This window comes from Crinia signifera, chromosome 3 (genome assembly GCF_055691185.1).
Source record: "Crinia signifera chromosome 3, ASM5569118v1, whole genome shotgun sequence".
NCBI lineage: Eukaryota > Metazoa > Chordata > Amphibia > Anura > Myobatrachidae > Crinia > Crinia signifera.
Genome location: NC_139219.1, coordinates 48663076 through 48690511, shown reverse-complemented (window position 1 = coordinate 48690511; position 27436 = coordinate 48663076). Strand labels below are relative to the sequence as shown.

General features: G+C 44.0%; 1 long non-coding RNA gene across 1 annotated transcript in view; it reads right to left on the bottom strand.

The window, feature by feature from the left end:
- Positions 1 to 27436, bottom strand: part of LOC146062482 (uncharacterized) — a 159658-nt gene that overhangs the window by 939 nt on the left and 131283 nt on the right. The gene's annotated exons all lie outside the window — the stretch shown is intronic.

Genomic DNA, 27436 nt, shown 5'->3' with positions numbered 1-27436 from the left:
TAATTTACTCTGTAAAGTGCTGCGGAATATGTATGCGCTATATAAGAAACTGTTAATAAATAATTAACAAGGGGATTGATCGTAGAGCGGAAAAGGTCAATGAATAAGATATAAGAATTGTGTCTGGCTACTCAGGCCCGTGAAAACGGGGTGGTTGTTGGAGGGTGGAGGGGAATCCATTCGATGGAGAGTGATTGCAAATGGATTTCCCCCTATTCGCACAGTTGCGATCGCATTTGCAGCCATACACATGGGTGGGATTTTACTCTGGCGGGGCAGAAGCTAACTGATCACTGAGCTCTGAAGATTCGCAACCCAGCGATCGTGTCTGAATCAGGCCCCAAGTACAGGACTCTGAGGCAGCACCATCGCTGCCCATGATCCCTGCTAGCAGTATGCCTGTAGCCAAAATTGCTGCTGCAGTGCCATCTGAAGAGACCAGACATACACACTACAGCCTATACAGTCTCCTGAAAGATCCCGAGGATGCTACAGACAGTGCTGTTCTTCCTGATGGCTGGTGGCCCCTCCTCCTCAGCATCATGTCATGCACTCAGGGGATATGGTCATCACAGGATACTGTAGAGCCCTGTTACAGTGCTGGTACAATGTATTCAGTTTCAGAAGGAAGGTGAGGAGAAATATTATACACTATGTATAACAAAACCCCATAAGGACTTATGCTCCCAGTGGTAGTGTCTGTAGATGTAGAAATACTGATTGGTGTGTCTTTAGATGCCCCATCGATTGGACCACAGACACTTCCACCTATATCAGGTGCATTTTTTCTGTCCAAGCATGGCCTCTTATGTAAGTGGATGAGCGTCTCTGTATGAAATGCTTTCAGCGATACATCTGTGACACTCCCTTAACACACCCATAATTCCATCCATCTCTATGGGCCAGATGCACTTAGCTTCAAAAGTGACAAAATGGAGAGTGATAAACAACCAGCCAATCAGCTCCTGCCTGACATTTTTCAAACACAGTCTGTGACATGTCAGACAGGAGCTGATTGGCTGGCTGTTTATCACTCTCCATTTTATCACTTTTGAAGCTTAGTGCATCTGGCCCTATGTGAGCGCTAAGCAACCTCCCTGTCACCCACCCACTACATTTGCAAAACATTTCTGACACCATGCATCGGTCATGATCCTCATTCCCAGGTATGTCTCTGCGCGCACCCTATCCGAGCACATGCGCAGTGTGTCTTAGACTCATGCGCATCCGAATCATGGCCCTAATTTTTACTAATAATACAATTAACATATTGCTACAAAAAGAAAAAAAAAAACATAACAAATACTAGTTGTGCATTTTGTAATGAAATGAATTCCCTATTACAGATATAATTAGAATATTAAAAGCTACATATTGATCTCTTCATTAACAATATTTAATTTAAATTAAGATATTACTAATTACTATAAAGCAAAAATAGAAAAGTTCCCCAATGCTTGGACAAAGGCCTCTCTTGGCGTTCAGAAACATTTGGCTAGCATCATCCAGTTCTGGCAATGCGGGTTGTATCGAGTGTTTTTAGTCTATTATAGTTTATAATCAAGATGAAGAGCACTGCAGACTAATAAGTGCCGTAATGGAATCTTTGTGTATGTTTTCCACAGCAGGACGCAAATTAACATAAGTGTCACACTCTGTTGCCATTCCTGCAATAATATCTCAGGCGTTACACACGCTGAGAATTTCTCATCTGAATACCAAGAAGATGAATAAGGCATGCAGGGCATTTACAAACCCTTTTCTATTTTATTTCTCTATGATAGATATACTTCACATTACAATTAATTGAGATTTGTGTAAAACTGTTATTTAACACATACACATATCTATCTATCTATCTATCTATCTATCTATCTATCTATCTATCTATCTTTATATATATATATATATATGCTGTAATTGTAAATTAACATATATATATATATAGATATATATAGATATATATATATATATATATATATATATATATATATATCTGGCTACATCTGTCACTCAAAGTGGGTGTCTGTGTCTATAACGCTCTGTTCCTGGACTTTCCTCTTAATGTGTGATTGCCTTCATCTGTGCTGAACACCTTTCTGAGAAATTAACCTGTTTAAAACAGGTGATGGCAATCATACATTAAGGGGAAGTCTAGAAACAGAGCATTGTGTCCCTCCTGGAGAGGGTCATGTTGGGAGGTATGTGACAGAGAACCAGCCCAGTGAGCCCACAGACAGTGCCAGACACCCACTGCCTTCCCATGTTGCCCAGCACTGCTACTCCACAGCCACCAGGTGAGCGCCCCCCTCCCGCGATTTGCGGCAAAACCTCCCCCCCTGCGCCCCCCCCTCCCGCGATTCGCGGCAAAAACACCCGCTCCCCCGCGACCCCCCCTACCGCGGTTCGCAGCAAAAACACCCCCCGCGACCCCCCCTCCCGCAATTCGCTGCAAAAAGAACCCCCCCACGACCCCTCCCGCAATTCGGGGCGGCACCCCCCCTGCGACCCCCCCCCCGCAATTCGCAGCAGCCCCAGGAATAAATGGCACATGCAAAACACTGACATGGCTATGGTCGACAATGAAAAAGGTTGACATGAGTTTTTGAAGATTTATTTTTAATTTTTTTAATTTTTTCCATATTCATTGTCATGTGTCGACATGGACACCAATGAAGTGGCACACTTATGTCAACATTTACATGTGTTGACCTTTCTGTGTTGATTTTTTCTTGTGGCGATTCGCGTCACACCCCCCCGCAACCCCCACTCCCGCGATTCGCGGCAACCCCGTGACCCCACACCTCCCGCAATTCGCGGCAACCCCCCACCGGAACCCCTGTGAACCCCGCCCTCCCGCGATTCGCGGCACCCACCCCCGCGACCCCCCCTCCCGCAATTCGCGGCACCCCCCCGTGATTCGGGGCAGCTCCAGAATTAAATTGCACATGGAAAACACTGACATGGCTATGGTCGACAATGAAAAAGGTTGACATGAGTTTTTGAATTTTTTTTTTTCATTTTTTGAATATTTTCATATTCATTCTCATGTGTCGACATGGATACCAATGAAGTGCCACACTTATGTCAACATTTACATGTGTTGACCTTTCTGTGTTGATTTTTTCTTGCGGCGATTTGCGTCACCCCCCCCCCACCCCCCCCCCCACAACCCTCACTCCCGCGATTCACGGCACACACACACACACACACACCTCCCCCGCGATTCTCGGCACCCCACCCCATGACCCCCCCTCCCATGATTCACGGCACACCCCCGCGCCCCCCCTCCCATGATTCGCCGCAACCCCCGCCCCGTAACCCCCCCTCCCGCGATTCGCGGCACCCACCCCCGCGACCCGCCCTCCCGCAATTCGCGGCACCCCCCCCCACGATTCGCGGCAGCTCCAGAATTAAATTGCACATGGAAAACACTGACTTGGCTATGGTCGACAATGAAAAAGGTTGACATGAGTTTTTTAATTTTTTTTTTTTCATTTTTTGAATGTTTTCATATTCATTCTCATGTGTCGACATGGACACCAATGAAGTGCCACACTTTGTCAACATTTACATGTGTTGACCTTTCTGTGTTGATTTTTTCTTGTGGCGATTCGCGTCACACCCCCCCTGAACCCCCACGATTCACGGCACACACACCCCCCCGCGATTCTCGGCACCCCACCCCGTGACCCCCCCTCCCGTGATTCACGGCACACCCCCCGCGACCCACCCTACCATGATTCGCCGCAACCCCCCTCCCGCGATTCTCTGCAATCCCTCCCCTCCCGCGATTCGCAGCATCCACCCCCCCCACAACCCCCCCTCCTGCAATTCGCGGCACCCCCCGCGACCCCCCCTCCTGCAATTCGCGGCACCCTCCGCGACCCCCCCTCCCGCGATTCGCGGACACCTAAGTTGCAATACAGGGCATCTTTCATACAATTCTAACCATATTTCTCATATACAAACGTTCACAAATTAAGGGGGCGCAGCCCCTTACGACGGTGTGAAGAGCGCCCGTAGGGCGCGATGAATCACCTAGTATATATATAGATAGATAGATAGATATATATAGATAGATAGATAGATAGATAGATAGATAGATATCTATATATCTATATATATATACACACACACACACACACAAATCAACAGAGCGCTGAAATCAAACCAATTCAGATGAAGCAGGATATCCATGTCCTATAGTAGTCCAAAGTTCACTGGAGGAACTAAAAGTCCCAGAATCACCACTGTCTCTGTGGTTCACTCTGGGTGCACTCAAGGTGTAATTAAACCCAGCTGCTCCGTTCTCTGCCTTAGGAGTCACCTGATCCAGACAGCAGCATCAGATTCTATTGCTGCATGAGGAGTTAAAGGAGCTGAGAAAAGGTGGCCCGGAGCGGGAGAGGCTAACAAAGCTCACCCCAGCTGATGACATCAAAGCATTCCTTTGCACATTTGAATGCACAACCATGCATTTAGGATTGCCTGCAGAGGAAAGGTCTGATAGGCTGGCTCCCTGTTTAACAGGGGATGCACAGAGAGCCTATACGGATATATATATGGCTGAGTCATGCTCCTACCCTGGCCTTAAGAAGCCTATACTCAGAAAAGCTCAAGAGTTTCATGATTGGATTGGTGGCTGGAGGGCTCTGAGCCTCCCAGGATCAAGATTGGCAAACTATCCCAGCTGGCTAGGGCCTGGTTGCCGCTCGATAAAAATTCTGCAGGTCGAGTTATGGAAATAGTCACTCTGGACAAGTCTATGTGGGTGTTAGACCACTCGGTGTAGTAATGGGCCCTTTGAGGAGCTGGCAGTGGTGATTTAGTGACACCTGACCCTGGGAAAAGTAAGTAAAGGCAGATCAGGATTCATGCCAGCACCAAAGCCCAGAACTCAGGTACCAGTGGTTAAGCCAAAATCTCCACCTCCTACTGTGTGCTTTGAATGTGACAATACTGGTCATGTATGGTGAGATTGCCCAAGACATGAAGAGCTGATGGATTGCAGCGCGGGGACAGTGGCTCGGCCAGAGAATAGCTTGAATGCTGCAAAAATGACCCAAGCAGAGTTGACCCTATTGCGTGTCGTGGTACAGCTGGAAGGACAGGAAATCTGGGTGCTAGTGGACACTGGCAGTGAGTTCACCATTGTCTCTGCCAAAAGTGGTTACTGCAGGGGTTGACCAGGTCCTTAATGAGATGGGGAGATTTTGTAATTCCACATGGAGTAGATGGGGTACCTGAATAAGGACTTATCAATTGTGGAAAGAGATTGACTATAAACACAGGCACACTTTTATCACGTATTGTTATGATATACTTTCAATTGTTTCTTTTTTTTGTAATGAATATATTTTTAATTTAGCACTGAGCATTGTTTATTTAGCACAGCAATACCCCAATATTTCTTGTTTTCTTGTATATGTGGGTTTTACCCCCACTTTCTTTGCTGCAGCTTGGCCAAACTGTGCCTCGAACGAGAACTTGTTATCCTCTCCTTGCTGTTGACCAGGTCCTGTCTTCGGTTAAAGTGCTGTGTATACACAGTGATGTTGAGGAGTGCCCATGTGTGCACTTATCTTGGTAATACAGGTTTGACCAATAAAGGTGACCTTCAGACCACCTTATCCGCTATTCCTGGGGCATGAATTCCCATTACTGCAGGAGCTGGTTACTTGGCATAACACCAATAGTCAGCAGCTGAGGCTGTTAAAGTCTTTATGGGCACACAGGTTTACCACCAACCCTGAGAAATGTGCCATTGGTATGGTGGAATCAAAGTATTTGGGGTACATTGTAGGCAGAGGACAAGTTAAGCCTCAGCTTAGTAAGGTAGAAGCAGTCCTCGCTTGGTATAAATCCAAATGTAAGTCGCAACTTTTCTTGGTCTGTTGGGATATAAACGAAAGTTCATATATGGGATTTTGACACTAGAGCAGCTTCACTTCTGAATGTCTTAAAAACAGCCAACAGACAAAATAACGTGGTCTAAACCAGTGGCAAATTCTTGGCAAGATTTAAGATGAGCTTTGTGTACAAAGCCTGCCTCATAAGCTCCTGATGTTTTAAAAAAAGTTTGTGTTGCAGACGGATGCCTCTGGGACAGGATGAGGGGAAGTCCTTTCTAAGGAGGAAGATGGAGAGGAGAAGCCTATCCTCTACTTTAGCTATAAAGTACTGCCCAGGGAGCGCAAGTAATCATCTGTACTATTTATTGGGATGAGACTTTTTGTTGGTCACAGAACATGCACCCTTGTGATGGATGCACAAAAACAAAGAGGTGTATGCTCATGTGACCTATTGGTTTTTGTCCTTACAGACATTTAAGTTTGAGGTGAGACATTGTCCAGGGGAAGAGCACCTTAATGCAGATGCCCGTTCCAGGAGGTTTGTAGGTCCTGATTCTCCTCCAGGTACTCCGGTTTCCTCCCACAATCCAAAAATGTACTGGTAGGTTTATTTGCGCCCAACAAAATTAACCCTAGAATGTTTGTGTGTGTGCACATGTGGTAGGGTATATAGATTGTAAGCTCCACTGACAATGTCAAAAATTCTCTGTAAAGCGCTGCTGAATATGGCCCTTATTCAGATCTGATCACAGTACAAATTTGTTCTCAAAATGGGCAAAACCATGTGCACTACATGTGGGGCAGATGTAACGTGCAGAGAGAGTTAGATTTTGGCGAGTTCTTTTGTTTCTGTGCAGGGTAAATATTGGCTGCATTTTTTTTACACTGCGATCTAGATTTCAGTTTCAACACACCCCACCCAAATTTAACTCTCTGCACATGTTACATCTGACCTACCTGCAGTGTATATGGTTTTGCCCATTTTTAGAACAAATTTGTACTGCGATCAGATCTGAATAAGGGCCAATGTGTGCGCTACATAAGAAAATGTGGTACTTATGTAGTATCTGGGCTGCCGATTTTTTGATTGTATGCCTTAAGTTAAGGCATACAATCAGATGCGATGCGATATCGCATCGCATCGCATCGCATCGCATGCGACCATCGGATGCGATGACCCGATTTTTCCATAGGAATCAATGTTAAAATGGACTGAGTCCATTTTAACATGGAATTCAATGGGAAAAAGGGGTCCTTTTCATACCCCTACTATCCAAGTGGGCATGGAGTTGGATATAAACCTGTGGCGAGCGTAGCGAGCCACCGAGCCCGAAGCGTGGCGAGCGAAGCGAGCCCCGCGAGGGGCCGGTATTCTGTGTCCCCTCGCGGGGCTTGCTACGCTCGCCACGCTTCGGGCTCGGTGGCTCGCTACGCTCGCCACAGGTTTATATCCAACTCCATGCCCACTTGGATAGTAGGGGTATGAAAAGGACCCCTTTTTCCCATTGAATTCCATGTTAAAATGGACTCAGTCCATTTTAACATTGATTCCTATGGAAAAATCGGGTCATCGCATCGCATCGCATCGCATCGATGGTCGCATGCGATGCGATGCGATGTGCCCGATTCGACCCGATTTAGAAATCGGCAGCCCAGATACTACATAAGTACCGAAAATGTTAATAAATGAATAAAATTATAGTTCTGTTATAAGCCAAGTTTAAAGTGACAGAATAAAACACAGTAAAATATTTTTCTATAGAAAACCAGATCCTGATGATTTGACCGGTGATTAAAATATTTTGATCTTTAACTAGCATTGATTGTTTTGTTAAATGAACACAACTCTGTATAGGTATTGCAAGGCCATTATTGACAGGTTAAATGTGGATTGGCTCATTGCCTCTTCATCCTCTCTTTCTACCTCAGTCGGATTTTCATGATCCAGTAGTTATAATGATAAAAGTTGTGGACTTAGATAATTTTATTGCAAATAAAAAATGACAATATCTTTATGCCTGTGATATATTAATCCATTAATACTACTAACTTTAATTGTATTAAACTAAATTAATGAAACTAATAGCATGAAGCACAACACATTTTGAATATTACACTGAATAATCGATTGATATTATACTCATTTTGCGTTTTTGCTTAAGGGAAGCTGTTGTAAATATATTATGCTATTAAAATTTAATCAGGACCTTTGCCTGTGCATGGCTGATCTGTTTTAGCAAAGTACATGGTGCTTACAACTCTCATTTCTGAATATACAGTTTATATGTTTACAGTTTTTCTGGATCAGTGCTGCTGATCAAAATGATCCTTGAGATCTACCAAAAATTTGGCAGGTATTCAATGCTGTGTGCGAGCGGCGACAGCGAGCAGAGCTTCCTGCTCGCTGTCACCGCTCGCCCTGTCAGAATTCAACGCAGCCCCCTCATACGCCAATTTCCCCTCGCTCCGTTTTTTTAACGAGGGGGAATTGGCGTATGCGTCTCCAGAAGCAGCGAGACTCGCGGCTAAATACAGTGAGCTTTCTGCATTAGCCGCGGGTCTCGCTGTTTTGGGGAATTCTCGCCGTCCTGTGACGGCGAGGATTTCCCCAGAACATTGAATAGAGCGAGCGGCCGGCGCAGTGGTTAAACAGCGAGGATCACTGGTTTTCTGCAATCCTCGCTGTTTAACCCCCTCGCCGCCCGCATTGAATACCTGCCTTTATGTTTTCCAGACCACCTAGCTGGTGTAGTCATTATTAACTAATATTATCAAACATGTGCTGAATTTATTCATAACTGACACATTCTACAGATTCACACGTGGCATAGAGAACATGACCGGTTGTTTGATCTTGAGATCCACTTTGGTCACGCCAACTTAGTTTGTAAGATATCCTTAGTACTCTATTATACACTATATCAGTGGTCTCCAACCTGTAGCTCGCGAGCTACCAGTAGCTCACGGTCATTGTCTGGGTAGCTCGCCTAGCTACAGTACTGCTGTCAACTCAGATTAAGTGCCTCAAATCAGGACCTGAATCCAGGAGCCCCCACAAGGCAGGATGAGAGAACCCAGAAGCCACCAGCAGCTGCAGAGGGATCCAGTGTCATTGTCCCATAGCAGATTGAAGGCTGCTCTGTTGACCCACGAAGATGCACACCACAGGTAGCCACTGGTGGGAGACAGCAGAACAGCTGACACTCCCACAGAGATAAGTGGGAAGGTAGTTGGGAGTCACTGTGAGATGGAGTGGGGATCTGTTGCAAGTTGGCTAGACAGGTATGGGGACCACATGAGAAATTAGTAGATTTTTCTAAAAACATTTTTAGTAGCTCTTCAAGCTGTTTAATTTTTCTCGAGTAGCTCACACCCCAAATAAGGTTCGCGACCACTGCACTATATCATCCTTAATTCGTATATTGGGCGAGATCTCACTGATCTGTGCACAGTTCTGTCAATTTTATTTTTAGATTTTTGGTGGTAATATTTACCAAAAATCTAACCATATTACGTTTGCGAGTTGTATACTTTATAATCGGAAAACATCTGGATGCGTATTGAAGTGACCAAAACCCGCCAAAATGTGTGGCAAAAAATATGATTTTTACAACAATTCGCACCCTATTAAATTTGCGATTTTCGGAAAACATGCAAATTCAGAGATTTTTGACCAAAAATCGCACATGATTAAAAAATTGCACAGTATTAAATTTTGCGCAATGTGTCTATATTTCTCTTACCTTTATATGTATATTTATTTCTGTTTGGTAAATTATATCTTCCTTCCTCCAAACATCAATGACTTTATTTGTCAAAACATCTCTCACCTTGGTAAATTTCTCTAAAAGCTTATCATGTGAATCCACCCATCCAACAATTTTGCAAACACCTATATTCCCAGACACATGCCCAAATAATCATTTATTTTTATTGGAAACATTTATTTCTTATAAACCCATGTCTCACTTTCTCCAAATGCATGGAAACATAGGAATATAGAATTTGATGGCAGATTAGGACCACTTGGCCCATCTAGTTTGCCCTATATGAGCAAACCCACATTGCTGGCACTACTTGCTCAGCCTGAGATGCAAAGCAGAGAGATGCATTGCTGGAGAGGTGCTCTCTCCACTTGCTAACTGCTACTTGCTGCCGCTGTGTCTGGCAAGCTGTGAAATAGGAAGTGGCACTGGCAGCATGAAGCATAGCCCAATGTATCATGTCCCATCGGCTCTCTTTCTCCTCTCTCAGCCCCTTCCTGCCTGCTTCACTTGATGTAGTGGCACCAGCAGCTTGAAGTAGTGGGTGTTCTATGTAAGGGACAGTACCATGAGCATTCTGTGTAATGGCTACTATTGTTAGTGGTTTGTTTTCTATCAATTGCAGTCTGCAAGCAGATCTAGAACAGGATATGGAAGGATCACTACTAGGAACTACTGCCTTATTGTGCTTAGATTAGCAAGTCTTTCAAGTAGTAGTAGTAGTACGTTTATTTATAAGGCGCCGCAAAGTGTCCGCAGCGCCGTACATAGCAAACAAAAAAAACAAATTACAAGGTAACGTACAGGGTGTGTTGAAAAATTCAGTATAAATAGGGGTATAGCTGGTAGAACTAAAATCAGCATCAGTTCAGAAGTAGGTGTCAAAATTGTCGAGGAGACTGAAGATGAAGTAGAGGAAGGGAAGAACAGGACAGGAGCACAGGTGAGGTAATGAGGTAGGGTGAGTACGTGAGGAAGGAGGACCCTACTCATAAGAGTTAACATACTAAAAATAGGTGGGTGGATGAACGAAATACAATAGGATAAGTAGGAACGGAGGGGAACAGAGGCAGGATAGGAGGATAAAAAGAGGTTAGGAGGAGGGATAGGCTAGTCGAAAAAAGTGGGTTTTGAGGGAGCGCTTGAAGGAGGTAAGGGAATCAGATAGCCTGATGGGTGGCGGGAGGTTGTTCCAGTGCAGGGGGGCAGCGCGAGAGAAGTCTTGGACACGGGAGTGGGAGGAGGTGATTAGGTGAGAGGTCAGTCGGCGGTCAGCGATGGAGCGAAGAGGACGGGAGGGAGTGTGGATAGAGATCAGTGAAGAGAGGTAGGGGGCTGTGGAGGAGGAGAGAGCCTTGTAGGTGGTGGTGAGGAGTTTAAAGAGAACTCGGAAAGGAATGGGGAGCCAGTGAAGAGATAGACAGAGGGGGTCCAAAAGAAGATATGGCAGTTTTGCTATACACATAAATACAAAAAGCACTTTAAACTAGAAAATACTCTAATACAAGTCAACTTAGCACATGTAGATACAAGATGCTCTAGTGTATCTTTATGTCCCTCAAATATCCATCAGACTAATTCACATGCGATTGGATCTTTTCACAGGATACTTACTGCCCTTCAGACATCCCTTCATGACACTTACCTTCCCAACATACCCCTTAAATGTCCTTCAGATTGTATGTACATCAGCTTCAGATCCTTGTATCTGGTCCATGTAGGACATTCGTTATTTCAGGGCCGGCAACAGAATTTTTGGGGCCCCATACACTGATATCTCTGGGGCCCCCCACCTCTCAAATGCAATCAACTACCCCTTTGTTAGAACATAAACTGTGCGTTCTTTCTCACTGATGTGCTCCCTAACCCGTCGGCTTGGGCTCTATAACACTGGTGCACTATATGGTTATAGGCTGTGAGGTTTGTGCATGTTAGGGTTAAGTGATGGGTGGTGTATAATTAGAGTTATGCTGCAGGGGAGGGGGTGTAGAGTTAGTTAGGCTGCGGGGGGGGGGGTATATAGTTAAGGTTATACTGTGGGGGAGGGGGGTGTATAGTTAAGGTTATACTGATGGGGAGGGGGGTGTATAGTTAAGATTATACTGTGGGGGAGGGAGGTGTATAGTTAAGGTTATACTGATGGGGAGGGGGGTGTATAGTTAGGCTGCAGGGAGTGGGCTGTATAGTTAAGGTTAGGCTGTGGGGGGAGGGGGATGTACAGTTAGTTTGGCTGCGGGGCAGGGGGGTGTTAGGCTTCAGGGAGTTTCTGGTAGTTACTAACCTGACCTCCGGTTCCATGTTCCCTTCAGCCTTCTTCCCCTTGCTCCGCTCTGTACCCAGTGCACCGCACCCTCCTCCTGGGGTCCCTCATCTACCGCTGGGACCTGCTTTTCTTCCAGTCCAGCGGGCACGGCTGTCACCACGTCCCCCGCTGCTCTCCTCTTCTGCAGCTGCTCCCTCCCCTCCAGTAGCCCCGGGCAGCGTGACTCCTCACAGGCACGGAGTAGACACGTGCACTGTGCAGGCTGAGGGAGGGACTCTGGGAATCCCGCGGCAGGTCACATAGTATACTGGGTCATCCTGTCCGACCCGCTACCTCCAGGCTCAGCAGGAGTCATCACAGCAGGCATGAGCCTGAGACTCGTGAAGCCCCGCGGCCCTGCCGAGACCCGGCGTGTAGCTCCGACCATTTTCCCAGAGTGTGTGGGGACAGGGGAAGTGGCTGAGCGGCCGAGAAAGGGCAGCTTCCGATCCAAGCCTGGCAGCGGCTGAACATCTATCTGAGAAGGGGGGATGCGTGACTATTCAGGAATGACCGCTGAGCAGGAGGCTGGCAGGCCTTGGGGCCCCACAGGACCTCGGGGCCCGTTATGACTGTCCCCCTTGACCCCCCCTGTCGCCGGGCCTGCGTTATTTACACAGGATCATTTATTTTTTTATTATTTATTTATTAACAGGTTCTTAGATAGCGCAGATTCCGTTGTGCTTTACAATTGTCGACAGTGATAAAACAAACTGGGTAACAACAGACAGACTTGGAGGTAGTAGGGCTGTGCTGCAAGCTTACAATCTATAGGGACATAGGAGGGGAACACAAGGACAAGCACCAGTAATAGAATAGCAGTCCCACCAAGTTGCAAGTCCAGAAGGGAAGCTATATAATACATAAGTGCCTCAAAGGGTTATGCGTGTGGAACCTAAATATGATAGGCTTGCCTGAGGTGAGTTTTTAGGGAACACTTGAAGGTTTGGAGGCTAGTGGAGAGTCTTATTGTGCGTGGAAGGGCATTCCATAGGGTGGGAGCAGCCCAATGAAAGTCCTGTAATAGTGAATGGGAGCTGGTGATCCATGCAGAAGAGAGACGCAGATCTTGTGCAGAGCGGAGTGGTCGAGATGGGAGATATTTTGTGATGCATGTAACATGATTTTGGAGACAGGTTATACAGATGAATGTGGGGAAGAAAGGATAGTTGTATGTTGATTGGGTCCTCACTACTTACATTTAAGCTGTAATGTGTATTGAACTGTGGTGCTCTTTATTTGTACTGTATTTTTGTTATTTATTCAATGTTATGCCAAGTTTTGTCTCCCTGTATTGTTCCTTTGTACGGCGCTGCGAAACACTTGTGGCGCCTTATAAATAAAATTATAATAATAATAATAATAGTTCAGAGTCAAGATTGACCCCTAGGCAATGAGCTTGTGGGATAGGGTAGATTGTCCAGTTGTCAACAGTTATGGAGATATCAGGATGGTAACTGTTCTTGGCTGGTGGGAATATAAGTAATTCCGTTTTGGAAATATTGAGTTTGAGTTGGCGAGAAGACATCCAAGCAGAGAGACATTCAGAGACTCGGGCCAAAACCACTGGTGACAACTCTGAGGTTGATAGATAGATTTGAGTATCAGCCGCATATAAGTGATTCTGAAATCCGAAAGAGCGGATTAGTTTACCAAGAGAGGAAGTATAGAATGAGGACCAAAGACTGAGCCTTGCGGAACTCCAACTGACAGTTTTTCCCCTTGAAAAAGATTGCAGTTGGCAATTGAAATGCGTTGGTGTTAACTGGGAGTGGAGGAACCTTTGGAGGAGGACGTTTGGATTGCAAGAATAGTGGGAATAGTGGACCTATCTATGGACTGATTCCGGACAGACCCTGGATTTCCCCCAAACACACGCTGCATATGACAATCTCCCTGACAGGAATTCTCATATATATCTGGTAATTACAATCAGTTATCTCTCACATCTTTCCTGCACCACCCCGATATTTGTATATTGTTTTTTAACAGATTGTTTTGTTATCAAAGAAGATAAAATGCACCATATGCATCTTCTCTTTTAATTCCCTATATGAATATTGGATGAAATACACCCAAGGAAGAACTGGGCAGTACAATGGAGAAAACCTTGCTTAAAAGTCATCTGGGTGACCCCATATTGGCTCAATGGGAGAAGAGAAACGGTTCCCCACAATCAGGGACGCACTACTCATCTCTCTTTCCATTCACTGTTTGTGGCGCCAAAAAGGGATACCTCTCACATCTTTTCATACTATTTACACACCTAGGCATGAGGACACCTTAAGTGGGGCACCCCCATTGGCAGCCTAATGCACACCACCTTTTACTTTTAATATATAGCTATGTGTAAAGGTGCCTATACACTCTGATTTGGGACAATTTCACCAGATCCAGATGGATCCGGCCAAGAAATCAACCAAATTGGATGTGTTTGATACCTCATCCGACCCGATGTGCGGTCCTATGTGCATTTAGATAATGCCCAAATATTACTCTGTGAGTAAGCAATAGTGATGCGCTTCCCTGCACGTCATTATCGCCCCAGTGATTAATATCCAGCATACTGGATAAATCTAGTTTATTGTTGGGGTTGCTCGAATCAGGGGCAGTGTTCTCCATGGGGAACACTGGCGCTGACATATTGCTCAGCGGTACGTCGCTATGCAGCGCTGTGTGCTGAGCAATCTAGTATCTATCAGAATGCTCTTGCAGCTTATTTTCCTGTGTGTAGGCCCCATTAGAGTGGCTGATTCATTGGTGTTCACAGTACATGAGTGGCTGTGATTGCTCACAGATTCTGTGAAAATATGCAAATTACAGTTTCAGAATGTGAATATTGGACTGAGCAAACCATGCTGGAAGATCTGATCTCTCCAATATTGATGCAACCCTCTGTCACAACAACATGTCATCATGCAGCTCCTGATGCACAGACTTCCTTTCAACCTGTTTAGGATATGGCCAATGTGACTGCAGTTCTACAAATTATAACCTATTTCACACTGCAGCTCTTAACTGGTATATTGCCAATTTTTTAGCCTTTTAAAATGGTTAGAGCTGTAGTGTGAAAGCACCAGTCTGCATTTACCGGTTACAAATACCCAGTACTTGCAAACGGGTAAAAAGCAGAGTCCTACACGGTTCAGAGCCGTTTTTTATGCAGTGTGAACGGGTCTTAAGATTGTAGCCACTTTTTGATACATTCCCAGGGCACGCCTTTTTGCAAAGACTTAGGTCACCTCTCAGTCTCCAGCATGAATAGCCCACAGATCTCAGAATCCATCCATCAAGTATGCAATGTGTGCCACCGCAATCTGTTTTTTCGAGTGTGTAGTAAGGATTTCTCCTGGGCTGCTCATGCGCAGTTTAAGATTTATTACTCCTAATATGGAAACTCTTAACTGAATGCACCTCCATAGTCCAAAAAGAACTTTCCGATCGGTAGGTTGACACATTATTCCATGGTACCGTTATACTGAGCTGTCAACTAGATGCTCTGCTTTTAACCTATCACATTCATTATGTCCAGTGTCTCCCAAAACAGCCAATATTAAATGAGAATAAAAATAAAAAGTTGAAATTAGCATTAAATATGGTTTAATATATATGAATTCAATTAATAGTAACTTTATTTTAATGATGTATTAATAAGATTGATTTTCCGGGATCCATTCCATAGATGGAGAAGTTCACCGTATACACTGCAATGCATATAAGTTGGCAAATGTATACAAATAAAGAAGCTGTATACAGATCGAATTGCGATCCGCCAGCCTTCTCCAGCCCCTGCCAGCCACCATAAGGGGGCGCGCACGCACGAGATACTCACACGCCCCGTTCCGTCGGAGCTCTCCGCTGCCTCCCTGACAGTCCCCGCTACCCCCCTAACCCTGCTTGTCTCCCTGAAGCAGTGATGGGCAGGGTTTCCGCTCCCCACCTTCGAGTGACTGGGATGCGCGCGTGTGTGAGATGCTCACGCGTCCCAGTCAGATGGCCAGCGGGGGCATTGTGGTGATTCCCGGCACTGTATGAGAGGCGTTCCATCTGTAGTTCATATTTTAATGCTTAAGAAATTAGTGCTTACAATGTAAGACATTTATTATGTTAAAAATAGACTTTTTAAGTGACTTCAGAATTTGAAATAATAAAAGCAAAAAGAAAACTAAGATAACTTTCTACACCAAAAAAATGCATAACTTATCATTTATAATTCCTGTAGATAAATACATAAGGCTTTTGTTGTACATATCCAATGATTAAAACAGCCTAAGGGTTTGGAACTGAAGGAGACGTATGTTCTAACTTGATATCAATTCCACACAGAATTTCAGTCAACTTAGATTCCTGACCTTTTGAGACCTTTGACCTGTCAGAGCTGCCAACATGTCTGTAATGAATGTTACTATGAAAATCTAAATTCTATGGATTGTTTTCTGCTTATTTGAAATTGTCAGGACTACTAGGATGTTTATGGTGTGTTGGACATGCTGTGAAGGTTACAGGTCTTGTACACAAAGCTATACTGGATAATTGATTTTGACTTTATTTATGTTTCATGTTTACATGACAATTTCACATTTTGGATGGACAATTTTGAATTGGTTCTGCTTTGATTCCCCCTGAACAGTTGGAGTCATCCTCTGGGAACCCCTTTAATAGTCCCTAAATAATTCAGGTCTCCACATAAGAAGGTAAGATTTGGACCAGGCCATTAGTAAAGTCTTAAGGTGGCCATACGCTACTGAGATTTCTCACAGCAATGTATGGCCATCCGATCCCCCTTATGCTGCCCGTGACCTTCCCAGTCGGCAGGATCGCATGCGATATATCCTTTGCATGTGATGTATCACAAGCGACCCCATTACCTGATGCAGGGAGGGGACACTAGTCGGAGGTCAGACGTGCCGGCAGGACCGACCTCAGTGGCAATCCCCTCCCCCTAATGTCTAATGTAGGGATGGGAAGTTTCCAATTAGCTTAATTAGACCTTAATAACTTACCTTCTGTGTTGTCTTCTCCCTCCAGCCTTTGGTGTTAGGTCTTCTTTTGCATCAGTATGTGTAAGTGCTGTATGTTTGAGTGTGTAAGTATGTGTAAGTTTGTCTGAGTATTTGTAAGTATGCGTGTGACCACCTCGTGTGCCTGAAGGCAGCAGTGGGAGAATTAAATCTCCCAGCAGCCACAACCCCTCCCAGCAGGCACCTCCCGAGTGGAAAGATGGAGAGGAGATGACCTGGAGTTGCAGAAAAACACTGGGCAGTAAGTGTCCAGCTTTATTTTACTCCCCCCCCCCCCCCCCCTCCATGATACTGACTTTTCAAAGCTGAAATCCATTCATCCATTATTATTATTTTTAATTGTACACCTGTGGGTATCATTAGAAGGCATAACCATGCGCATGCAAAATTTGTGGCCAAACCCTTGCATATAATTGGTTTTAGTTAGAGAAGCATATCCTCTAGCAGGGTCCCCTTACTAGTGTAGTGTAAGCAGTTTTGTAATAAAAATCTAAAGTAATTATGTAATTCAGATATCCAAAATGTCTACTCAATTTCCTGATTATTCTAAATTAAGCTAAGAAAGTTGTATTTTAAGAGAAAAAATATGAGGGAGAAACCAATACCTGTAAGCCCACTAACGTAGAAGTATTTTTTTGTAATGACACAATTTAGTCTCCACTCTAAAATCCTTAAAAAAACAGACTCAAACTTACCTGCAGGGGTGTATTAAGGCCTGAGGAGTGTAGTGGACCAGCTCCCCCCCAACCTCTTCCACATACAAATACACACAAAAACACACACACACACACACACACACACACACACACACACACACACACACTACACTATAAAGAGGGAGCCATTTTACCAGTGATTTTCTTGAAATAAGACACATGCGCAAAGGTTTCTGTTCTATTCAGAAGTCTTTGCTTTAAATGAATGGTGCCATTTTTCCAAGATGTCACTAGGAAAATGGCGCCATAGTGTGCAGAGCAGGCCCACCCTGCAAAGCCAAATGCATTTCACTAATGTCAACAACCCAAATTCACAGTTCTCTTTAGTGTATCTAATTATCCTCAAATTTAAGGTGCAGAGTTCTGCAGCTGTGCGGGATGCTGTCCAAACTTGGACATTTTTGTAAAGGGGCAATCATTTACAAGGCATGGCTTTGCCTTGTAATTGATTGCCCTTTAAAAAACATCTGAATTCGGCCGACATCCCGCACAGCTACCGATCTTGGAGGCTATTACATCTGGCCCCAGGGTAAAAAAAATGACCAGTTTCGATGTAGGCTTTTAGGGATTTTGCAGCACCTTCCTGTGGCAGGCAAAACAAATTCCTAATAAGCCACAGCACATGCCGACATATCGGGGCTATGTCACTATATAATATATCGGCTTCTATGTTCTATATGGAGAAAAGTGCTATGGAAATATTGTTATCATTATTCACTTTTTAAAAAGCAGTGTTGGATGCGAATGTGTCTGCTACATATTTGTACTGTTCTTTTTTAGTGAACAATTCCTGTTGCTCAACATTCTACTGAAATTATATTTATTAAATATTGAATTTATTCAAAGAGAAAGCAATGATAGACAGACATCATCATACATGAATAGTGGAATAGTGGTATAAGAACATTGGGCCTTATTCTAGTTCACTCTCTTACAAAATCCTTCTTAGTTGGACAAAACCATGTGCACTGCAGGGGGGTAGATGTAACATGTGCAGAGAAAATTAGATTCTGGTGAGTTATTTTGTTTCTGTGCAGGGTAAATACTGGCTGCTTTATTTTTACACTGCAATATAGATCTCACTTTGAAGTAAAACCCCACCCAAATCTAATTCTCTCTGCACAAGTACCATCTGCCCCACCTGCAGTGCACATGGTTTTGTCCATCTAAGAAGGATTTTGTCAGAAAGAGTGAACCAGAATAAGGCCCATTGACATGTCTCTCTGTATTTTTCTTTGGCATTAAACAAATATAGAAAAAATGAAGAAACAAACAGGGGTAGAGGGAAAAATGTAGGGGAAAGAAAAGAAGGGGGCAAAGATAGGCTGAAATTACATTTAGTTACACACAAGTAATTTTTCTCAGCATTACAGTTTGGACCTTATTCCGGTCCGTTTGCTCGCGTGCAAATTTGCATGTGAGCTTGATGATTTCCAAATGGGCATTTCTGGGGGCATGCGTCAACAGCGAACAGACTGATCCCTGGGTGCACGCACTTAACATTGCGGGCGGTGGGTGGGAGGGATGTGGTGTGGGTTGGTGGGCCGGAGGAGTCATCCATGGGAACGCCCAGCGTTTCATGGACATTCCCATGAAAACACTGGACGTTCCCATGGAAGTCATCACCGGATGACAGCTGTTCCCGAATGTGCATGCGTATCTGAGTGACCTGAGAGTCACTTTTTGACGGCCGGATTACCATACGTACGCCCAGCGTTTTCATGGGAACTCCCATGAAACGCGGGGCGTACGCATATGGTAATGAGAAAAATCAGCCCTTCATGCCCCTCTCCACCCCCTGCTCGAATGGTTCCATATGATCATTTTCTGCACGGATATCACGCCGTGTGAGGCGTTCACACATCCGCAGATACGCCTCTGCACATGCGCAAACACCAACCATCGGCCGGCCGTCCGCATTCGGAGCCATCCGACTCAATCAGTATAAGGGCCTATGTTCATTAAATATTGTAAAAACACGTTTTAATTAAACGCATCAATGAATTACATTTACAGTCATTTGTTATGTCTCTGGAGGATGCCACGTCTATTTCTCTATACTGTTATACTGTGTGTGCAGTTGTTTATTTTTAGTTTAATGTAGCGCTAGTCCCCATGTGAGGTGCACCTGAATGATTATTACTGAGTCTTGGCACCGTATACAACAGCAGAGAAATAAAGTTATATGTATTCCTGTGCTATCGCCTCTCAACATGGAAACTGGCAGATCATCAAGGATGAGAAGGTTAATGACACTAGGTTGTGTTTCAATAGTAGTATAAAATATGTCTTTATTGCTCTGTTTTGTTGTGTTTGTTGCTTTTTTATAGGCATACCAGATGGAACAGGGGCAGTTTATGTCTATGGGAGTCATCCTTGTTGTAGGCACAGATGAATTTCATTTGCTTACTAGTGACCTATGTGAAACATGTCCAAACTCAATCTGCGTTGGGTACACAGAGATGTCTCGCTATTATAGGGAATGCTAATGAGGAAGCAAATAATAATCTTTATCACACTTTTGAATGCGTAAATGATGCATTATTTTAATGAGGACCAAAACACCTGGGAATATGTGATAGTTTTTCGCTACCAAAATGTTGTGGCTAACTTTAGTTATTTGCATAAATTGCTGCTTGTTTTGTATGAAATTGTAGAAAAATAATTCAAGCCCCCTGCAAACTGTTCATTAAGGTTCTGGAACAAGGATTAATAAATAACTGGTGCACTAATTGTACTAATTTGTAAAACTGATTATGCACCTTAACCACTCACTGAGCAGGAGCAGAACATATTAGCCCAGCTGAAAGGTGAATTGTACTCGGAACTTGAGGCAAATGAATGTGTCATCTGTATCGAGGTTACTTGGATTTTATAGGGTAAACAAGACATTATCGCTACAGGTGTAATGCATCTTCTGGCTGCGATTAAACTCAAGGTGCCCTCTCTATGTAGAATGGCTTCATTTTCTGTGTAAAATGTTATATTATTTCTACATGCATGTGCCATAAGCCAGATTCTGAAATTAAAGGTAAACATTGAAATACATTTTAAAGATTAAAACTAATATGTTTTTTTTTTATAATATATATATATATATATATATATATATATATAGAGAGAGAGAGAGAGAGAGATACATATATAAATATATATATATATATATATTTATTTACATACATAGAACAACATAGAAACATATAATTTGATGATCTATTGGACTATTCAGCCCATCTAGTCTGCCCCATTTTTTAACCATAATGTTACTCCTAAACCCTATTTGATCCTTTTTTCTTTGTAAGAATATTGGCAATACGCACGCATGTCATGACCGCATTTCCATACCGCATTTCCATACGCATGCCCAGCATTTCCATTGGACTGGCCATGAAACGCAGGGCATACGCATATGGTAATGAGACTGTTCAGCCCTCCACGCCTCTCCCTTCCCACTTCTCGTATGGCCGGGAGCGTGCACTGGGAGAGCAGAATTCTCGCTGAGTTCAGACGTTCTCTGCATACAGACATGTGCAGAAAAGACTCTGCGCATGCATATACGCAAAACATTGGTCCCCTGTGCAAATCCGTGCCCTACAGAGTGAACCAGAATAAGGCCCTTATAGTGGTATCCTTTTTAAAGATCCATTCATTCTTCTGAAAAACAATGTAGGTGCTTGAAACACATGAAAATGCCACATCTACTAATTATAGCACACAATGGGGCAGATGTATTAAGCCTTAACAAGAGATAAATGCAAGGTTGATAAAGAGAGATAAACGTCCAGCCAATCACCGGCTAACTGCCATGTTACAGGCTGTGTTTGAGAAAAGTCAGTAAGAAGCTGATTGGCTGGATGTTTATCTCTCCTTATCACCCTTGCATTTATCTCTTGTTAAGGCTTAATACATCTGCCCCAATGTCTTTTTCATTTCATGATTAAGACAAAATGGGGGGTGGGATGTAAATTGTACCTTGCGTTGTCTGCTGGCCATCTATAGCAACAATTGAATTGCTCTAATAGGCACTCATTCTTATAGACAGCCAGCAGGGGACACACGGCACAATTGAATTCCCCCCCCAATTGGACTAAAAAACTCTTAAGTGTGGCACAATGTTGGCTTCTGATGTGGCACTTTTGCAAAGTGGGAATCTCCCATTTTACCTCCTCCCTGTAAACCTAAGCATATTTTTCATTTATCCTCCAAAGACCATAAATTGGTCCTTCAAGTGTATTGTGCAGTCCACTATGGGCACTAGCACAATGACAAACTTTATTACAGTAAGTATAACAAATTTAATGTTTCAAACTTTCAACTGTTCAAAATGTTTTAACAGTTGAGATTTGTAAATCATGGCACAAGTCACAAATGCTTAGTTCACATTCTGGTGAATTTGTGAAAGTATTATTTTTGGGTTTCAAAAATGGTTTGGCAATTCAGCACATCCTGAACATTATGCACACTTGTCTCCGCCTTGGCAAAAAAGGAAAAATAATGTTGTTTGATTTAATATTTCTGATAATAGTTTGGATTTCACTCTATTATATTTAGTAGACTTCTGTTCCCACCTTATAAATTACCTGCTAAAAATAAGAAAAGCAGATAGGGTGCAGCCCTTCCCACTTTGTTGGCGTTAAGTGAAAAAATCTTTTAAAAAAACAATCTTTGTACACACTATGGGGCTTATGGTAGAAGTGCACCTGCTCAGTGGCATATTTATAATGTGTGCAGTGAGCACCGGCCCCTGAATCCCAGGAGGGCCCACGGTGCACACACTGCATCAGGCCTTAAAGTGGTCTTGGAGAGGCGGAGCTCCTTTCCCTCATTGCCACCTAATCCACCCCTCTCTCCTACCTCCATTCGGCAGAGCAAGGGCCAGTGGTAGGGTTTTTAGCACTCCACTGCAAACTATAATGCTTTTCTGTTTGAATTACTGTTGGACAGGGCCATCTTAATGCATGGGCTTACTGGGTACCTGCCCTTGGGCTCCACAATGCTAGGGGCCTTCGAGCAGGGGTTTGCTGTTGCCTCTGGGCAGTGGCGTAGCTATAAATTTTGCTCCCCCTGCCAAAAAATGTGTGGTGCCCCCCCCCCCCCCGGAATCCTTTCCAGTGTGTTCCCCCAGCGTGTGATGTGATGACATCACACGCATAACGGAGAACTGAATTAGTATAGAGGAAGAGAGACCAGCAGACACTGCTGCTTCCTATGTCTCCGACGCATCCCAGGCTGCCCTAGCACGCCCATCCGCCCACCCATCCTTACGCAGTAGCCAATAGCCGGCTCTGTTTATAGTCAATTGAATCAGTGGAGGGATTTGTCATCTCTGCCATGGCCGCACCTATGCTGTGGCTGACTAGCCTCCGGTGCTCAGCCAGTGGGCAGTGACAGGCAGCAGCATATCAGTGCATCGAGACGGTGTCGGCGCCCACACAGACCCCACTGTGGCTTGCTCCCCCAAGCAGCAGCTGGGGCTGCCTTACAGTAGTTACGCCACTGCCTCTGGGGTTTCTTGTGAGGCTAGTAGAGATTGCTGTACACAAAATCACACCTGACGGGAAACATTCTCTACCAGCCTGCAGCCTAACAGTTAATGGATATACGCATGGTAATTGCTGCAGAGCTGATAGCAGGTGGAAAGATACGGCAGGAAATATTTTTTTACTTAAGTAGGGGCCCCAGTGCATTGCTTTGCCTAGGGCCCAGAATGCCGTTAAGATGGCTCTGGCTATGGACAGCCCGCACTTTATTAAATATACCCCCAGCTATGCATAAATGGCAATTATGTCAATACGCTGTCACTGGACTGCGTTCATGAGTACGCCACTTTATTTATACATCTCTTCAGTCACAAGTGTGGATGAGACTTAAAAACACGCCACTTTGCATCACTCCTTCTTGTGTATGTAGGGTTCTAGAGCATGTGCAGTGCAAAATCATGCAAGATACTGTATACTTTACCTTTACCTAACGGTCATCTGTCAGACCAGACTGAGGTCGACAGTCATTAGGTCGACCCCGGAAGGTCGACTGTCCCCAAGGTCGACAGGGTTAAAGGTCGACTGTCCCCAAGGTTGACAGGGTTAAAGGTCGACATGGCTCAAGGTCGACATGACTTAAGATCGACATGGGCCAAGGTCGACATGGTTTTAGGTCGACAGTCATTAGGTCGACATGAGTTTTTCATTGTTTTTTGAGCCGACATGTGCTGACAGGCGGTATTTCATGCCCTACCATCCACTAGGGCATGGTGGGAGAATAAAATAGTGTGCCGAGCGAAGCGAGGCACCGTGCCCGAAGCATTGCGAGCGAAGCGAGCAATGCGAGGGGCTGCGGTTCAACTCCAACTGTGTCCATGTCGACTGTGTCGACATTCGGGTCAAAAAACAGTGAAAAACTCATGTCGACCTAAAACCATGTCGACCTTGGCCCATGTCGACCTTAAGTCATGTCGACCTTGAGCCATGTCGACCTTGGGGACAGTCGACCTTCTGGGGTCGACCTAATGACTGTAGACCTAAGTCTGTTCTGACAGATGTACCGCTTCCACCTATACTCATTCGTTCATACCATCATCAATAATGTAATACACTGGGGCTTGTATAGAAAATGACAATTTTTTATTTTATATTTAAAAATTTTATTTCATTGTTTCAACACAGGTTTATTTCTTTCAATTTATGATACTATCCTAATACACTATTTCTGTTATGCCCTAGCCTAGGGATGGGGAACCTTCAGCCCTCCAGCTTTTGTTGAACTAAACATCCCAGAATGCTTTGCTACAGTTTTAGCATGGCCAAATAGCAAAACTGTAGCAGTGCATGCTGGGATGTGTAGTTCGGCAACAGCTGGAGGGCCAAAGGTTTCCCATCCCTGCCCTAGCCTATACAACTCACACAGAGAATCTGATGTCAGCTAAATATAATTTTCACCAGTTGTTTTCTCTCAATTAAATTGGAATGAAGCTCAGTGGCAGATTATAATAAGGGTAATTATCTCTACTCAGTGACCCACGGCTGTAAGGAAGCTCATTCAAATACATTGCTGCAAATAAGGCATAAGGAGCAAGGAGAGAGGGACTCGCTTTATAATCTCACACATTTTTTAACGTATTCTTTCTGTTTTATGCAAAATACAGCATGCTTGCTGCATATATTAAATCCACGAGGGGGAGGGGCTTGCTGTGTGTATCTACTGAATAAATAAATGCAGAAGTGTTCCACAGAGATGTTATAGAATTATGATTGCTTAAGCAAGGGATTTAAACATGAAAAATAGGTGGAGTGGGAATGCACGGCATGAAAGTCACCAGGAGCGATGGTAATTTGAATCCTGCATTGATGAAGTACAGTGTACAAAACAGAAAGCAACCGACTACGTCAAACATATTGCAGTGATTTTCCCCTGCTATGCGAGGGCAATTTTTTTTTACGTATTCATGAAGGGAATGGTGTTTAATTATTTAATCGCTGGAGCTTGTAACTTGGAGAACGCATAACTTAGCCATTAGTGAGTATTAGCTGCTAATTTCCGATCTGTGACACAGAAAAAAACGTTTACACAACTACGTTCATCTGGGATTTAAACGCTCTTTGAAAAATCATTGTCAAAATTGTACTTCCATCTTTACTCCCGAGGGGGGGGGGGGGGGGAATTTTCCAACGGAACGTGATGAATAGGAATCAGTTTGCAGACTGTAGGGTCATTAAATCAAATACTTTCAAACTGTTAAAAAGAATTTAAATTGGACTTTTCACAGAGTTAAGAACCACTTGCCATCTCTTCACGCCCACAGTTGGTAAAGGCTGGGTGGCAACATATTTCAGCAACTGATGGTAAGACCTGTTAAGTCGTCCCTGGTAACTTAACTGAAACAGTATATGTGTAAAGCCAATGAAAATCCCTGGCCCTTTACAGCTTCGGTCCCACTGGAAATAAGATCACAGTAATGTTTACAAAAGTCTATGATTCATTTGGAGAGGAAACCATGACAGCATGGGCTGCCTGTATGTGAAATATAAGTAACCAAAGCTTAGCAAAATATTCTAAGAGCACAATAATGAGGGTGAGGTAATTACTAGGAGTTAATTACTGGTGATATTACACGCTTAAAAATGTGAATGGCTTCACTGTCAATGATTTGCGTCCGTGACATCTACTGTAATTTTTTTTTACAGTTAAATCAATGTAAACATTCCTAGTATTTTGTTACATCTGTTTCAATGTTTTGCTTTTGTTTTTCTTTAAGTACTTGCGGCAGTGTTTCATAAATTTGGTCCCTAGTAGTCAAGGTTTTAAGGATATATATGGTTTATCATTAGTTAGTTTGATTTTTAAAAAAAAATGGATATCTTCAACGCCTGGGGATATATTTATTAAATTAATTTTAATCAATTAAGAATATAGTTACATGGCATAACCACACATTTAGGAACATAATTTAATATTCTTTTTTAAATCTTAATAAAATAGTAACCCTGAAAACACAACTCCATTCAGTTAGATTTGAAATCAATCGTAAATGTATCTTATTGACTGTACAGAGGGGCCCTTATTGTGGTTCACTCGCAAAGGCAAATTCCATCTCAAATGGACAAAACCTTGTGCACTGCAGATGGGGCAGATGTAACATGTGCAGAGAGAGTTAGATTTGGGTGGGGTTTTACTTCAAAGTGAGATCTGTATTGCAGTGTAAAAAAAAAAGCAGACAGTATTTTCCCTGCACAGAAACAAAATAACTCACCCAAATCTAACTCTCTATGCACATGTTAGCAGCACCCCCAGCCCTCAGTGGCAGCAAAGCAAAACACCCCCCCCCCTCCTCCTTCCCAGCACTTAGCAGCAGCATGCCTTCTCCCCAGCTCTCATTAGCAGCTCACCCCAGAAGTCTTCCTCAAATGGCTCTGTGGTGATGACAGCTGGTCTGGCTGGGAGTTCAGCAGCGCTGCTTCTCTCTTTCTCCCACCGGGGAATTGCAGCAGCGCCAGCTTCTCCCCCAGTCTCCCTTCTGCCGGGGCCATGCAGCTGCACTGGCTTCCCCCCTCTCCCTCCCGCAGCCGAGGTAATGCAGCGGCGCATTCTACTCCCTCAGTCTCCCTCACGCTGGGGCCATGCAGCTGCACTGGCTTCCCCCCTCTCGCGGCAATGCACCGGCTTCTCCCTCAGTCTCCCTGTCGCCGCGGCCATGCAGCTGCACTGGATTCCCCCCTCTCCCTCCCGCAGCCGGGGTAATGCAGCGGCGCCGGCTTCCCCCCTCTCCTCCACACCTGTCCGTGGAAAAAACAATTTGGTCCGTCAGGGGGGGTTCCTGGGTACTCGGAAACCCCCCTGCGTGCACTACTGAAGAGAGTGCTTTTCTTTCTTCTATTATATTATACAGGTTATGGTTCTGTTCTCATTTCTAAAGCCTTTTCCAGCTCACATATCCACAGTTGTTTCCATTGAAGGTGTAAGTAGCACTTTGCTATTGGAAATCATTTACATCATCAATTACATGAATAATATATATCATTAAATTGAACAATGCATCTTCTATAACAGAAGCTACAGTACATGGCCTTGTTCACGCCTTGAAATCAAGATGCAAATAAATCCTAATAGCATAAAACAAATACAAAGAACAGCCAATAGAAACTGAGTTTAACTAGTCACACAATGAATAGATACATGTAAATACTTTGAGTAGCGATCAGTGGCAGTCTGTTTTCTTTGAAGCTCCAGCAACAAGTCATTAAGGTAAATTACAGTTTTGACTAATGACATGTTCTAAAAGCCT